Consider the following 15,057-nt stretch of genomic DNA (forward strand, 5'->3'; position numbering starts at 1 on the left):
GGAAGGAAGATTGGGTTTAACGTCCCGTCAACATTGAGGTCATTAGAGACGGAGCACCAGCTCGGATGATGTCAAGGATGGGGAAGGCTATCGGTCGTGGCCTTTCAAAGGACTCATCCCGTCATTTACCTGGAGCAACTTAGGGCAGTCACGGAAAACGTAAATCTAGATGGCCGGATGGGGGTTTGAACCTTCGTCTTCCACAAGGGCCAGCGAATGATGACAGGCTTGGACCACTTAACGCCGCTGAAGGGCACGACCTTCTGAAAGAAATCGCCACGAATCGTGGAGCGTACCACTACACGCCCGCAACCTAGCATGCCTCTATGGAGTGGAAATACGCTGATTCTTCCGTACGAAAAAAGTCCAGTGGCTCAGTCTAATAGGAAAGTGCTTCAGACAGTGATCTCGTGGACATTGATGAACACAGGACCACTGTGAATACTGCAACCAACATTAAAACTTTGGTTGAGTTCCACCGAGTCACTCGTGACAAACGCCACAACTTGAATGCTTACAGTGTCAATCCTCTTCATGACAGTGTTCGCCTCCACGTTGCTGCTCCTGTTCGTGAGAAAATCGCCAGATTTGTGTGGGAGGTGTTCCAGCATCCACTATACAATCCGGACTTTGTACCGTCGGACTTTCATATGATTAGTCCCGTGAAAAAATTCCTTGCCGGCCAGCGCTTTGCGATAGACGCAGAAGTGAAATCAGCAGTTCGTGGATGGCTATATTCCAACCAAACGGACTTCTATGAACAGGGCATATTGAAACTGGTACCAAGATGGAAGAAATGTGTTGAGAATGTTGGTGTCTATGTAAAAAATTAGGTGAAATATGTAAGTACATTTGTGATTTTTTTGTTCTGTTACCTATCAAACTTTTTGATAGTAACAATATTGTACATTACTTTCCCATCTTCCCTCCCTCACGAACAGGCCCTAACTTTTCGACTCGGCGTAGAACAGAGACGACAAGGCCGCTGGAGTATCACTGAATATACGAGGTATGTCCAAAAAGTAAGTTAAGTTTGGCTATATAAAACAAACGTTTGCAGATACAGAAAAAAACTATTGATTGTATAAAAATCTACAACTATTAAACTACTTTTCTACATAGCTTCCGAAATTTCGTAGGCACTTGTCATAGCGTGGCACAAGTTTTTGTATGCCTTCTTCATAGAAAGTTGCTGCCTGCAAATTCAACCATGTGGTAACATATTCTTTCAGCTCCTCATCACCGTTGAAGTGTAAGAAGAGATGAAAGTCGCTAGGAGCGAGGTCCGGGCTGGACAGAGGATGATCAAACGCGTCCCAGTGAAATTCGCGTAGGAGCTGTTTGATCAAACTTGCCGTGTGAGGTCGGGCATTATCGTGAAAAAAAAACACCTTTTGACAGTAATCGCTGGTGCTTGTTCTGTATTCCGCGGCGCAATTTCTTAATGGTCTCGCAGTAACCATGCGCATTGATTGTTTGGCCTCATGGTAAGAAATCAATCATCAAAATGCCTTTTCTTTCCCAAAAAACGGTGCACATGACATTTTGAGGTGTGAAGATTTGCTTAGGATTAACCTTCGTTGGGGATGAAGTGTGCCTCCTTTCCACTGATCGCCGTTTTGTTTCAGGGGAGTCGTAAGATAACCCAAGTTGCAATCCCCCGTGTCTATCTCAGAAAGAAAACCATCGCCTTCTTCATTGTAGCGCGTCAAAAACTGAAGTGCAGTTCCCATCTGTTGTTTATTGTGCTGTTCAGTAATAATTTTGGGTACCCAATGTGAGCGAAGTTTTCGAAATTTCAGTTTTCCAGTAACAATTTCACGAATTAGTGACCGTGAGATTTGCAGAACTTCCATAGCAAGGGCTCTAAGTGTAAACATACGGCTGTGCTTAATCTGCCGGCCGTTGTGGACGAGCGGTTCTAGGCGCTTCAGTCTGGAACAGCGCGACCGCTACGGTCGCAGGTTCGAATCCTGCCTCGGGCATGGATGTGTGTGATGTCCTTAGGTTAGTTAGGTTTAAATAGTTCTAAGTCCAGGGGACTGATGACCTCAGATGTTATGTCCCATAGTGCTCAGAGCCATTTGTGCTTAATCTTCTCTTCAATTGTGTGAACCAGTTCATCAGTAACCACAGATGGGCGTCCACTTCGTTCTTCATCGTGCACTTGATCACGTCCTTCATTGAACAGTCTGACCCATCTTCTAACCACTGAATCACACATAACATTTTGTCCGTAAACCTCGCAGATTTGCCGATGAATCAACTTTCTTTGCATTTAGAGAACGAATCACAGATCTGATTTCACACGCGGCGGCATTTTTAAATGGTTCAAATGGCTCTGAGCACTATAGGTCTTAACTTCTGAGGTCATAAGTCCCCTGGAACTTAGAACTACTTAAACCTAACTAACCTAAGGACATCACACACATCTATGCCCGAGGCAGGATTCGAACCTGCGACCGTAGCAGCAGAGCGGTTCCAGACTGACACGCCTAGAACCAATCGGCCACAACGGCCGGCGCGGCATTTTCAATTACGGCTGACATCATGCAAAAGCACTACAATGCACACGTCGGCAGCAGCTATCTGAAAATGGCGTACATGTATTCTCCTTGAGTCAGCGATCGTAGCGCTGCCGCGGACAGAAACAGAAATGGAACTTACTTTGTGGGCGACAATCGTAGCTTCAGAGTTACATGACAAATTAATAGGGAAACTGGAGAGTACCATTTTCTAAGTTCGATCCCGGCTTCAGTCACTTGGAAGTACTAACTGCCGTCAGTCGAAAAGCATAAACATTTCAGCACCTTCGGTAGACACGAACAGTTTACAAATTTAGGCATTTCAGAAGTACTCCCACCCTTGGCCTGATAGCCAATGATCATACCATTTTGAGGTCAGAAAAACGCACCGTTTCTGCATTACGACAACGACTGGACTATTTTCCCCGTACCACCAACACGCTTCATACACATTCCACTGCTAGTGCTGCAACCCTAGGCCTGTCGGTAGTTACTACACTTCGACGTCGAACATAGGCGGTAGTCACATTAATGCGCAAACATTTCCTCGCATCCCTCTGTATCGATAGATGCAGGCTGATCTCAGGCAGTGCTGTAGTGATTCTGAACCACTTTTGTCTGACAGACAAGGAAGGTTTTTGTACATAACCGAAATAGATGACAGAGGGATAGAAAAACAATTAAAACCGCTCAAAAGAGGAAAGGCCGCTGGACCTGATGGGATACCAGTTCGATTTTACACAGAGTACGTGAAGGAATTTGCCCCCCTTCTTGCAGCGGTGTACCGTAGGGCTCTAGAAGAGCGTAGCGTTCCAAAGGATTGGAAAAGGGCACAGGTCATCCCCGTTTCCAATAAGGGACGTCGAACAGATGTTCAGAGCTATAGACCTATATCTCTAACGTCGATCTGTTGTAGAATTTTGGAACACGTATTATGTTCGAGTATAATGACTTTTCTGGAGACTAGAAATCTACTCTCTAGGAATCAGCATGGGTTTCGAAAAAGACGATCGTGTGAAACCCAGCTCGCGCTATTCGTCCATAAGACTCAGAGGGCCATAGACACGGGTTCCCAGGTGGATGCCGTGTTTCTTGACTTCCGCAAGGCCTTTGATACAGTTCCCCACAGTCGTTTAATGAACAAAGTTAAGAGCATATGGACTATCAGACCAATTGTGTGATGGGATTGAAGAGTTCCTAGATAACACAACGCAGCAAGTCACTCTCAACGGAGAGAAGTGTTCCGAAGTAAGAGTGATTTCAGGTCTGCCGCTGGGGAGTGTCGTAGGACCGTTCCCACTCCCAATATATATTAATTACCTTGTGGATAACATCGGAAGTTCACTGAGGCTTTTTGCGGATGATACTGTAGTATATCGAGAGGTTGTAACAACTGAAAATTGTACTGAAATGCAGGAGGATCTGCAACGAATTGACGCTTGGTGCAGGGAATGGCAATTGAATCTCAATAGAAAGAAAGACCCTTTATCATTTAGCTTAGCAGGTCAGCAACTGGAAGCAGTTAATTCCATAAATTATCTGGGAGTAGGCATTATGAGTGATTTAAAATGGAATGACCATATAAAATTAATCGTCGATAAATCAGATGCCAGACTGAGATTCATTGGAAGAATTTTAAGGAAATGCAATCCGAAAACAAAGGAAGTAGGTTACAGTACACTTGTTCGCCCACTGCTTGAATACTGCTCACTGGTGTGGGATGCGTACCACATAGGGTTGATAAAAGAGATAGAGAAGATACAACGGAGAGCAGGGCGCTTCGTTACAAGATCATTTAGTAATCGCGAAAGCGTTGCAGAGATAATAGATAAACTCCAGTGGAAGACGCTGCAAGAGTGACTCTCAGTAGCTCGGTACGAGCTTTTGTTGAAGTTTGGAGAACATACCTTCACCGAGGAGTCAAGCAGTATATTGCTCCCTCCTATGTATATCTCGCGAAGAGACCATGAGGGTAAAATCAGAGAGATTAGAGCCCACACAGAAGCATACCGGCAATCCTTCTTTCCACGAACAATACGAGACTGGAATAGAAGGAAGAACCGATAGAGGTACTCAAGATACCCTCCGCCACACACCGTCAGGTGGCTTGCGGAGTATGGATGTGGATGTAGATGTAGAAATATTTCGTACAGATTTTCCGAATTAAGATGAATTAATGTTGTGAAAACGATGATTGCCGTCTAGCGAACAGGCGCAATAAATCTAGTATGCAGCATTCTAATTTGCACCTGGTGTGGTGGTCTAGCGGTAGGAGCGTGTGACTGGAAACCGAAATGTTGTGGGATCAAATTCTGGCTGATCACCACCTTCATTCCGCCTTTTTATCTAACATTTAACCGTTGTTAGTGATGTGGAGATTCAGATTTCGAAATATGTAAACCCTCTGAATTTGCTGCAGATTCATCAACAAAGGGCAGTGAGTTCCTCAACATTGATGTATCGTAATAAATATGACCAATAACGGAAAGATAGCCACCTCCTCATCAAGTATTGATGTGAGGCCTACAACTTAAAACAAATACTTTAACCAATAGTTTCTCCTGCAACAGTTTGAGAACAACTGCATAGCGTACAAAAATACGGATCAAAATATGTAGTGTTTTATTTTTTATACTACTAGCACAAAGGTTTCCGAAAAACTAATTCAACAACTTCGTTTCGTTTTCCTACGTTAGGCTCTTTCAGAAGCACAGCAGATTTCTCAGCTTTCAGATTTTTCCCTTCCTTGAGTCAAACATAAATGTGGACACGATTCTTTGCGTGCCGCGGCGAAGAAGTCTGGAATAAAGAATTAACGACAAAGAATTGGAACAATGAGTCTTAAAAATGCATCACAGTGTGCACAAGCTTTACAAGACGACCCAACATGTGTATCATCGTTGCTTTTTCCTTATTTTTTCTTTTTATTTGTGTTATCTCAGCCAGCTGTGATACAGACTGAATCACTCATATACACCCATTACTCGCATACAATATTTAGAGTGTAAAAATATTACTAGTATCACGAAGTGGTATGTCATGTCATGTCATCAAAATGATGCCTCCAGACAACTTTCCTGCCGTGTGCTACTTACATCGCGTCAGTTATATGCAAGTGATGATATTCCGTTACGTAACGTTATTCAAAATGTTCAAATGTGTGTGAAATCTTATGGGACTCAACTGCTAAGGTCATCAGTCCCTAAGCTTACACACTACTTAACCTAAATTATTCTAAGAACAAACACACATACCCACGCCCGAGGGAGGACTCGAACCTCCGCCGGGACCAGCCGCACAGTTCAGGACACGTAACGTTGTTCTGTGGAAATTATTCGTAACTGCACGTAGTTGCCCACAAAGAAAATATGTTACGCCACACAAGTCACCTGGTTGTAGATACTTAATTCTAAGGCGCGAAGCCAGGCTGGGACGCTAGTCTAAAGTTAAAATGCCGTATTATTGAGTTGACGTTAAACCCTGGAGAGAAAGTCTTCAAAATATATTCTGCAGCATTCCAGCGTTAGACATTTATATGAAAGGGAAATGACTGAAAAGTTAAAGATTCAAGAGTGAACCAAAATATAAATTAAGAATGAAAAGAAAGTGATATAATAATAAAATTAGATGAAGATGGTCCAGATGAGCCACTTGTGGCCTGAAGACGGAGTGCTAGCAAGACACTGAATGCGTACGTAAAGAAACCGATCGTTGTGAGGTGACGCCCAGTAGGTATGCAACACACCAAACATGCAGGTATCGCGGGTCGACTTTCACTGACTAAAGGTACTAGGGAGCAGCCGCAGTCTACACTTAATTATCGTAGTCTGCGGTAGCCTACGGTAGTTTTAGCACTCTACTACATATCCAATGGTAGAAGAATAAAAAGACCAAGAAAACAATGGTTCGGCCTGCCTTCAATTGCTTAGTTTCGGAACAGGCAAACATGTTTAACCCGAATATGATGTTGATTAGTTTAGTGATAGGGTATTACGAGTCAGACCTGGTGTCGAGGAAGACGCTTCCCTTCTTCAGTGAAGACAGTATGGTAATACGTTCATTTACTAACCTAGAAAGTGAGTGAATGTGCACACAAAGCGCGACCTTTCTGCAGAGGAAATAAGCCACGAATTTTGTATGCATTACTCCGTGGACGCCGGCAGACGATACGAAACCGGTGTCGCTCGCAGACTGTCATTCTGGCGCGGGGGCTTTCAGCTTTCAGCTTTCCCGCCTTGGAACAACAAAGTGGCGCCTAATGCCCGCCCGTCCAGGCCGCGTCTGAAATATGAGCCGCGGCGGCGGACGTGACGTCCCAATCTGCGGCACCCACCTGCCCTCGCCCTGACGTCATCGTCACCAGTGTCAGGCCGCCGCCCCCACCGCCCCCGCCGCCCCCGGGGCGCCGTCCGTCGCGTCTTTGTGCCGCCACCGCCGCCGCCGCCACCGCGGCGCCGGATTGGCCACTGTGTATCCGCATAAGCTCTCTCCCTACTGTGATTACCAGTTACTTAAGGGCGCCATGCATGGTCTTCCACCGGAATTTTTCCAGTGGGAGTTCAGGGCTGAAAAGTCATTTTAATGTCAAAAATCTATTCGCTCGTCTGTCGAACTTTCTTGTCTGACAAAATATCGTCGGATTTGAATAGCTAGTATCTATTACGCTAATAATACACTACTGGCCATTAAAATTGCTACACCACGAAGATGACGAGCTACAGACGCGAAATTTAACCGACAGGAAGAAGATGCTGTGATATGCAAATGATTAGCTTTTCAGAGCATTCACACAAGGTTGGCGACACCTACAACGTGCTGACATGAGGAAAGTTTACAACCGATTTCTCATACACAAACAGCAGTTGACCGGCGTTGCCTGGTCAAACGTTGTTGTGATACCTCGTGTAAGGAGGAGAAATGCGTACCATCACGTTTCTGGCTTCGATAAAGGTCGGATTGAAGCCTATCGCGAGTGCTGTTTATCGTATCGCGACATTGCAACTCGCGTTGGTCGAGATCCAATGTGTGTTAGCAGGCTATGGAAACGGTGAGTTCAGGAAGGTAATACGGAACGCCATGCTGGATTCCAACGGCCTCGTATCACTAGCAGTCAAGATGACAGGCATCTTATCCGCATGGCTGTAACGGATCGTGCAGCCACGTCTCGATCCCTGAGTCAACAGACGGGGACGTTTGCAAGACAACAACCATCTGCACGAACAGTTCGACGACGTTTGCAGCAGCATGGACTCTCAGCTCGAAGACAATGGCTGCGGTTACCCTTGGCGCTGCATCACAGACAGGAGCGCCTGCGATGGTGTACTCAACGACGAACCTGGGTGCACGAATAGCAAAACGTCATTTTTTCGGCTGAATCCAGGTTCTGGTTACAACACCATGATGCTCCCATCCGTGTTTGGCGACATCGCGGTGAACTCACATTGGAAGCGTGTATTCATCATCGTCATACTGGCGTATTACCCAGCGTGATGGCATGGGGTGCCATTGGTTACACGTCTCGGTCACCTCTTGTTCGCATTGACGGCCCTTTGAACAGTGGACGTTACATTTCAGATGTGTTACGACCCGTGGCTCTACCCTTCATTCGATCCCTGTGAAACCCCACATTTCAGCAGGATAATGCACGACCGATTGTTGAAGGTCCTGTACGGGCCTTTCTGGATACAGAAAATGTTCTACTGCCGCCCTGGCCAGCACATTCTCCAGATCTCTCACCAATTGGAAACATCTGGTCAATGGTGGCCGAGCAACTGGCTCGTCCCAATACGCCAGTCACTACTTCTTGATGAACTGTGGTATCGTGTTGAAGCTGCATGGTCAGCTGTACCTGTACACGCCATCCAAGCTCTGTTCGACTCAATGCCCAGGCGTATCAAGGCCGTTATTACGGTCAGAGGTGGTCGTTCTGGGTACGGATTTCTCAGGATCTATGCACCCAAATTGCGTGAAAATGTAATCACATGTCAGTTCTAGTATAATATATTTGTCCAATGAATACCCGTTATTCATCTGAATTTCTTCTTGGTGTAGCAATTTTAATGGCCAGTAGTGTACTTAAACAATGGTTGAGCACACAAAAGATATATCACGACTGTACTTGTTAGTTGCGAAGTAGTTGTTTTGGCTATGACGTCTTCGTTCCCGTTAAGGCTTCAATACCCCGAGGTGACCTGTACGTCTTGTTTTCCCTAAGACATAGAATATTCGTACTTCAAAAGGTTACCTTCCATTCAGAAGTCTGTTGCACGCAGCAACTGCTATATTAACTTCTAAATAACAGTATTCAGCTATCAGTCGTCCTTTTTAAATTTTATTGGTAGATCTAGATTTCAGTTAGAAACTAGCCATTCTCAATGCAGTATCATTTTTGATCAATGTATGTAATGCCTGTTGGTCAGGCTGAGTAGTATTCAATGAACTGTGGATGAAGCCCAACCAACAGGCATTACATGCATTGATCAAAAATGATAGTGCATTGAGAATGGCTAGTTTCTAGCTGAAATCTATATCTGCCAATAAAATTTAAAAAGGGACGACTAATAGCTGAAATCTATTATTTACAAATATTCGTACTTGTTTACGTGAGAGTCACGATGCGAGCTGAGATTTCTAATTTAATGTATCACAGAATTCGTCGTAAATATGAGCAGTTGCTCAGCTATGAACTGCACTAACCAATTCAAAAATGGTTTTTGAATACTTGATTTCCAGGAAAATAATTAAAAATGGTTTCCTGCGTCACGGACACTAGTTCTGCAAAGGTATTAATTCTGTGGGCTGTCCACTCAACAGCAGTAATGGAATCGCATCTTCAATGGCCAAATAACTTAAATTGTAGGCATCAGCTCTGTGGAAGCAGAATCTAAGCAAATATAACACAAACTAATAATCTTGAAGGTTTGCCTGAGGAACGCTTGAGTGCTTTTATGATACAGTAGTGTGTTCATTTTGACGGCATGTGTCCCAGAACCCATATTACCTCCTTACGTTATACCCAGCTAGAAGATACAGCTACAACTATTTGCTGTCACTTCTCTATCATTTATTGAGCTGTACTAACCTATTATGAAGTACACAGAATTAAAACTGGTTAAATGACAGATTCTTTTCACTGCTGGGATCGCTGATATGGAGTACCTGGCAGTAGGTGGTAGCACAATACATCTAACATGAAAAACGTATGTTTTTGGGGGTGTTCGGATGCTTTCGATGACATAGTGTATAAACTGGTCTAGCGTGGGAACGGGTTTAGGTAGAACATTGAATCGGGGTCATTGTGAACATCTTGCAGAGTACGTCATTGTGAATATCTTGCAGAGTACTACTAGCACATTAAGTGAAACTACAAAAATCCTCTCGCAGATATAAGTGTAAATCGTTAATAACCCTTCCAGCCACTTGGCTACAATTGTGGACATTAAATTTTACTGTACCTTAACTGCAGCAAAGTCTTTTTCCTAATGGTAACCCGGGGTACACATTTGTGAATGTTCAACATTTTCATCATGCGTTAAGTGCTGCCAGCTATTGGCTATCACTGTGAAAATATCCGCAAGTCAGTTTAGCAGTGCGTAGTAGCTTCGTGACCACCGGTATACACGAATTAGTTCAGTTCGTTATATTCCTCTGCATAACTGTTAGTTTGAAACTGGAAAGTAAAATATCCGAAATAGGGAAAACAGAGTGATCGACGAATTCCTGCTGGAGGTGAATAAAAATGCCTCGTTAGTACATTTCGAGGTGCAGGAAAAGGGAATTCATTTTTAAAATGCTTATTCAACTTTAATGTCACTACCTAATAAATCTGCGGTGGAAGAACACTGTTTTGACGCTGGGAACTCTGTGGTGTACGATAACGTCGAAACTTTAGCCTCGACGTCATCCTTCTGGGACTCAGTCGTGAAAGAAGCAAATGAAATTCAGTTGACGACGAATTTAACTAATAGAGATAGCGGCTTTAGCTTGGAGATATCATGGAACCCGCCAGTTTCTATAATAAACTCACAAAGACGTCACGACGGTGCAGTTCGCATTGATACATCAGTATTCAGCCAAAATGTTAGATGAAGGAGTCGAATTTATGTTGCGGCCCGCCCGAAATTTTATGGAACGAAGTAATAGTAGCTTTGTATGAACAATACAGAAATAATATTAGCTGTTTTTGCAACAACTGGCTCTCAGTAACACTTACTATATTATATTAAATCATAAAGTTAATGATCTTACAGGTAAATGATTACTAATGGTGGAACTATGCTAACGTGGACAAGAGGTTCTTTTATCAGTTTCATTATTGTAAAAATACTGTCGCTGAAATAGTTTTTTCATAATTATGTTCTGATTACTATTTTTATCCTCAAGGAGCACTCACGTCTCTATACAATATAGCTCAAATGAAACATAAGGTCCCTAGATCTGTTACAGTTTGTGCAGTGGTAGCCAGTTACACACAAGTTATAAGTGTGGAAAGTTGCAGTTCTTTAGCACTGTCACTACAAAAATGATTCAACAGCTAACAGGGAAACCCTGGAAGTATTCTATAAGCTGACTGAGATCAAAGCTGAATATTTTAATTAATACACTAAATGAGAAACACTTTTAGCTATACACACATAAAATTATAATCACTCTTAGTATCAAACCTGTAAGAGTAACTACTCTTTACGCTAGTCCTTCAGGTTTACTAGCCAGTACTACCTTGACTGATTACAGTTTCATGCTAATAATTTAAACGCAGTTTTGTCAAATGAAGACATGGTTGGAGACCGTGGCTGTTATATGAAATAAATTCTTGATGGTGTACATCAACCAGCCACACATTGGTTTTAGGTTACTTTATTCCAAAAGTACCGTTACCAGTTTCGATTTTTTCACAAATCATCATCCTTTCATCAGAAAATGATGCCTTGTTTTCCTGTGAGCTGCTCTAGGATAAACAATAATTCTCAGTTACAAACACGTAACAAAAATGGTTGCGCAACTTATTTGTGTTAGAATGCAACTTACGTGACATGTCCATTTGGCGTATTTGTTTTAGCAGTTTTCTTAAAATGAAATATATTCTCAAGTAATTCGTACTTTCACAAACACATACTTTTGCATTGTGAAACACTTTCGTTTGGTCACAAAACGAATATTCAATGTGCGTTACTTATTTTGATTCAGGACCAATTTGTCGCTGGTTGCTGTTCGCCATCAACAAATAATTTATATGCTGTGCTGGCATTTCAATAAGAGTGACGTTTAAGCAAAACACTTTAGATAATTTTCTTGCAGTTGTGCTTCGGTGAAGCTTTAAAATTATCCTTTTATGAAAATTTCGTGGAGTAGTTCAAAACTTAGCATCACTGAATAATTAACAAATTTACTACTTCAAAAAATATATTAAGTTTTGTGAAAGAAGGTAAGCACATCTCATTGCAATAAAATAGGGTACTCGCCAATATCGCTGCAATTGGAAAGGACCCCGTCTAGGTAAAACATTACGCATAAAATACAGGTGCTGAACACAATTTTAAAGAACACAAAATTATTACTAAACGAGAAACAACATAACTGGTCGATGCAATTACAGGTTACTCAACCGATTATTTGAGACGAAGGTGGGGGCTGTAGTGATTTCTTGCGGCTACTCAAAAATGTGACAGAAGCAGAAATGGCTCTTGCTGTGCTCTGAAAATTCGCTTCTTGGCGTCGGATTTTCTTATTATAGAGCTAACCAATGTACGCCACGAATAATAAACCAAATTGCTTCGCCATCTGAGGCTATATGTACAGGGTGGCGCAAAAGTCACTGGACAGATGGTTAAAAGAAAACAAAAGTAAGAGCAAGACGTATCACAGCAGGAAGTTTTAATCCAAGTCGTTATTACCAGATGGTGATAATTATTCCTTGTCAGGTTGGTACACAGTGCAATGACAAACAAAATAAACACAATAATCAAACTTGCGAAGGAATCTGTAAGGGAATCGCAAGGCTGCAGCGTCTAGCAATACGAGGTGCATTCAAGTTCTAAGGCCTCCGATTTTTTTTCTCCGGACTGGAAACAGATAGAAACATGCGCATTGTTTTAAAATGAGGCCGCGTTCATTGTCAATACGTCCCAGAGATGGCAGCACCGTACAGCAGATGGAATTTTACCGCCAGCGGCGAGAATGAGAACTGTTTTAAATACTTAAAATGGCGACGTTTTCCTTAATTGAACAGCGTGCAATCATTCGTTTTCTGAATTTGTGTGGTGTGAAACGAATTGAAATTCATCGACAGTTGAAGGAGACATGTGGTGATGAAGTTATGGATGTGTCGAAAGTGCGTTTGTGGGTGCGACAGTTTAATGAAGGCAGAACATTGTGTGACAACAAACCGAAACAACCTCGGGCTCGCACAAGCTGGTCTGACGACATGATCGAGAAAGTGCAGAGAATTGTTTTGGGGGATCGCCGAATGACTGTTGAACAGATCGCCTCCAGAGTTGGCATTTCCGTGGGTTCTGTGCACACAATCCTGCATGACGACCTGAAAATGCGAAAAGTGTCATCCAAGTGGGTGCCACGAATGCTGACGGACGACCACACGGCTGCCCGTGTGGCATGTTGCCAAGCAATGTTGACGCACAACGACAGCATGAATGGGACTGTCTTTTCGTCGGTTGTGACAATGGATGAGACGTGGATGTCATTTTTCAATCCAGAAACAAAGCGCCAGTCAGCTCAATGGAAGCACACAGATTCACCACCACCAAAAAAATTTCGGGTAACCGCCAGTGCTAAAAAAATGATTTTGTCCATGTTCTGGGACAGCGAGGGCGTAATCCTTACCCATTGCGTTCCAAAGGGCACTACGGTAACAGGCGTATCTAGGAAAATGTTTTGAAGAACAAATTCCTTCCTGCACTGCAACAAAAACGTCCGGGAAGGGCTGCGCGTGTGCTGCTTCACCAAGACAACGCACCCGCACATCGAGCTAACGTTACGCAACAGTTTCTTCGGGATAACAACTTTGAAGTGATTCCTCATGCTCCCTACTTACCTGACCTGGCTCCTAGTGACTTTTGGCTTTTTCCAACAATGAAAGACACTCTCCGTGGCCGCACGTTCACCAGCCGTGCTGCTATTGCCTTAGCGATTTTCCAGTGGTCAAAACAGACTCCTAAAGAAGCCTTCGCCGCTGCCATGGAATCATGGCGTCAGCGTTGTGAAAAATGTGTACGTCTGCAGGGCGATTACGTCGAGAAGTAACGCCAGTTTCATCGATTTCGGGTGAGTAGTTAATTAGAAAAAAGATCGGAGGCCTTAGAACTTGAATGCACCTCGCAAATGGTCCAAGAAATACGTCACTTCGTCTGAAGATGACGACGAGGAAACTCATAGAAACGTTACGACAACACGACGCCACGACACTTACGATACGCCGAGAACGTTTCATCAGTGAAATACGGCAGTAGATGTTGCATTCCCATGATCAAACTGTTCGATTGGTCTGCCTTTACCGGTCGATCAGGATGAAAAAATCCCACACTGAAAATGCTGACTATCACAGAAATTGAAAGTGAAAGAGAAATTCTGGAATATGTTGCTATGGTCAGAGCAGAATTATTAATCATTGCTGAGCAGTACGGACGTCTCTGAGCTTAGGCAAGGGATCTTTAGCGTGATGATGCTTAAACGGTTTGTTCGTTGAAAATTGGCAGCCACCCTTAAATTTTTGAGTGTTCAGCGCTCAGGAAGGCAAAAACTGTTGTTTCTGAAGCTGACTGTACCTGATTCAGAAACTGGTGTTGACTTGTTTCGTGGTGGTCCAAAAAGTAAGACCCACTGCTCTCTTTGTGAACTGTTTAAAACCTCGGCCCCCTTAAAAAACTATCGACATACCGCATTGGCATCACCTTGTATGGAGAAGCTAACTGTGTCTTCTTCTATAGCAGTTCTGCAGGAACCACTCTCCGTAAATAGCTTACCAGTCGTGGCCGTCTACTAATGGCGAACTTCACCTCGCATATGTGTCCGCGAAGTGCAAGTGTTCAACGTTCTACAAGAATTTCACGAAACTTAGTAATGTAATAACGATGATTAGTAACGCTCTAACACAACTACTAACTAAAACTAAACTAAACTCCTCCCGAACAAGCCATGAAGTTCCAAAGGCACCGACCGGCCGCCGTGTCATCCTCACACCACAGGCTCAAAAATCGTGCAAATGGCTCTGAGCACTATGGGACTTAACTTCTGATGTCATCAGTCCCCTAGAACTTAGAACTACTTAAACCTAACTAACCTAAGAACATCACACACATCCAAGCCCGAGGCAGGATTCGTTGCGACCGTAGCGGTCGCGCTGTTCCAGACTGTAGCGCCTAGAACCGCTCGGCCACTCCGGCCGGCTCACGCCACAGGCGTCACTGGATGCGGATATGGAGGGGCATGTGGTCAACACACTGCACTCCGGTCGTATGTCAGTTCCCGAGACCGGAGCCGCTACATCAAGTAGCTCCTGTTTGCCTGACAAGGGCTG

Source organism: Schistocerca cancellata, chromosome 3 (assembly GCF_023864275.1).
Source record: "Schistocerca cancellata isolate TAMUIC-IGC-003103 chromosome 3, iqSchCanc2.1, whole genome shotgun sequence".
Classification (NCBI taxonomy): domain Eukaryota; kingdom Metazoa; phylum Arthropoda; class Insecta; order Orthoptera; family Acrididae; genus Schistocerca; species Schistocerca cancellata.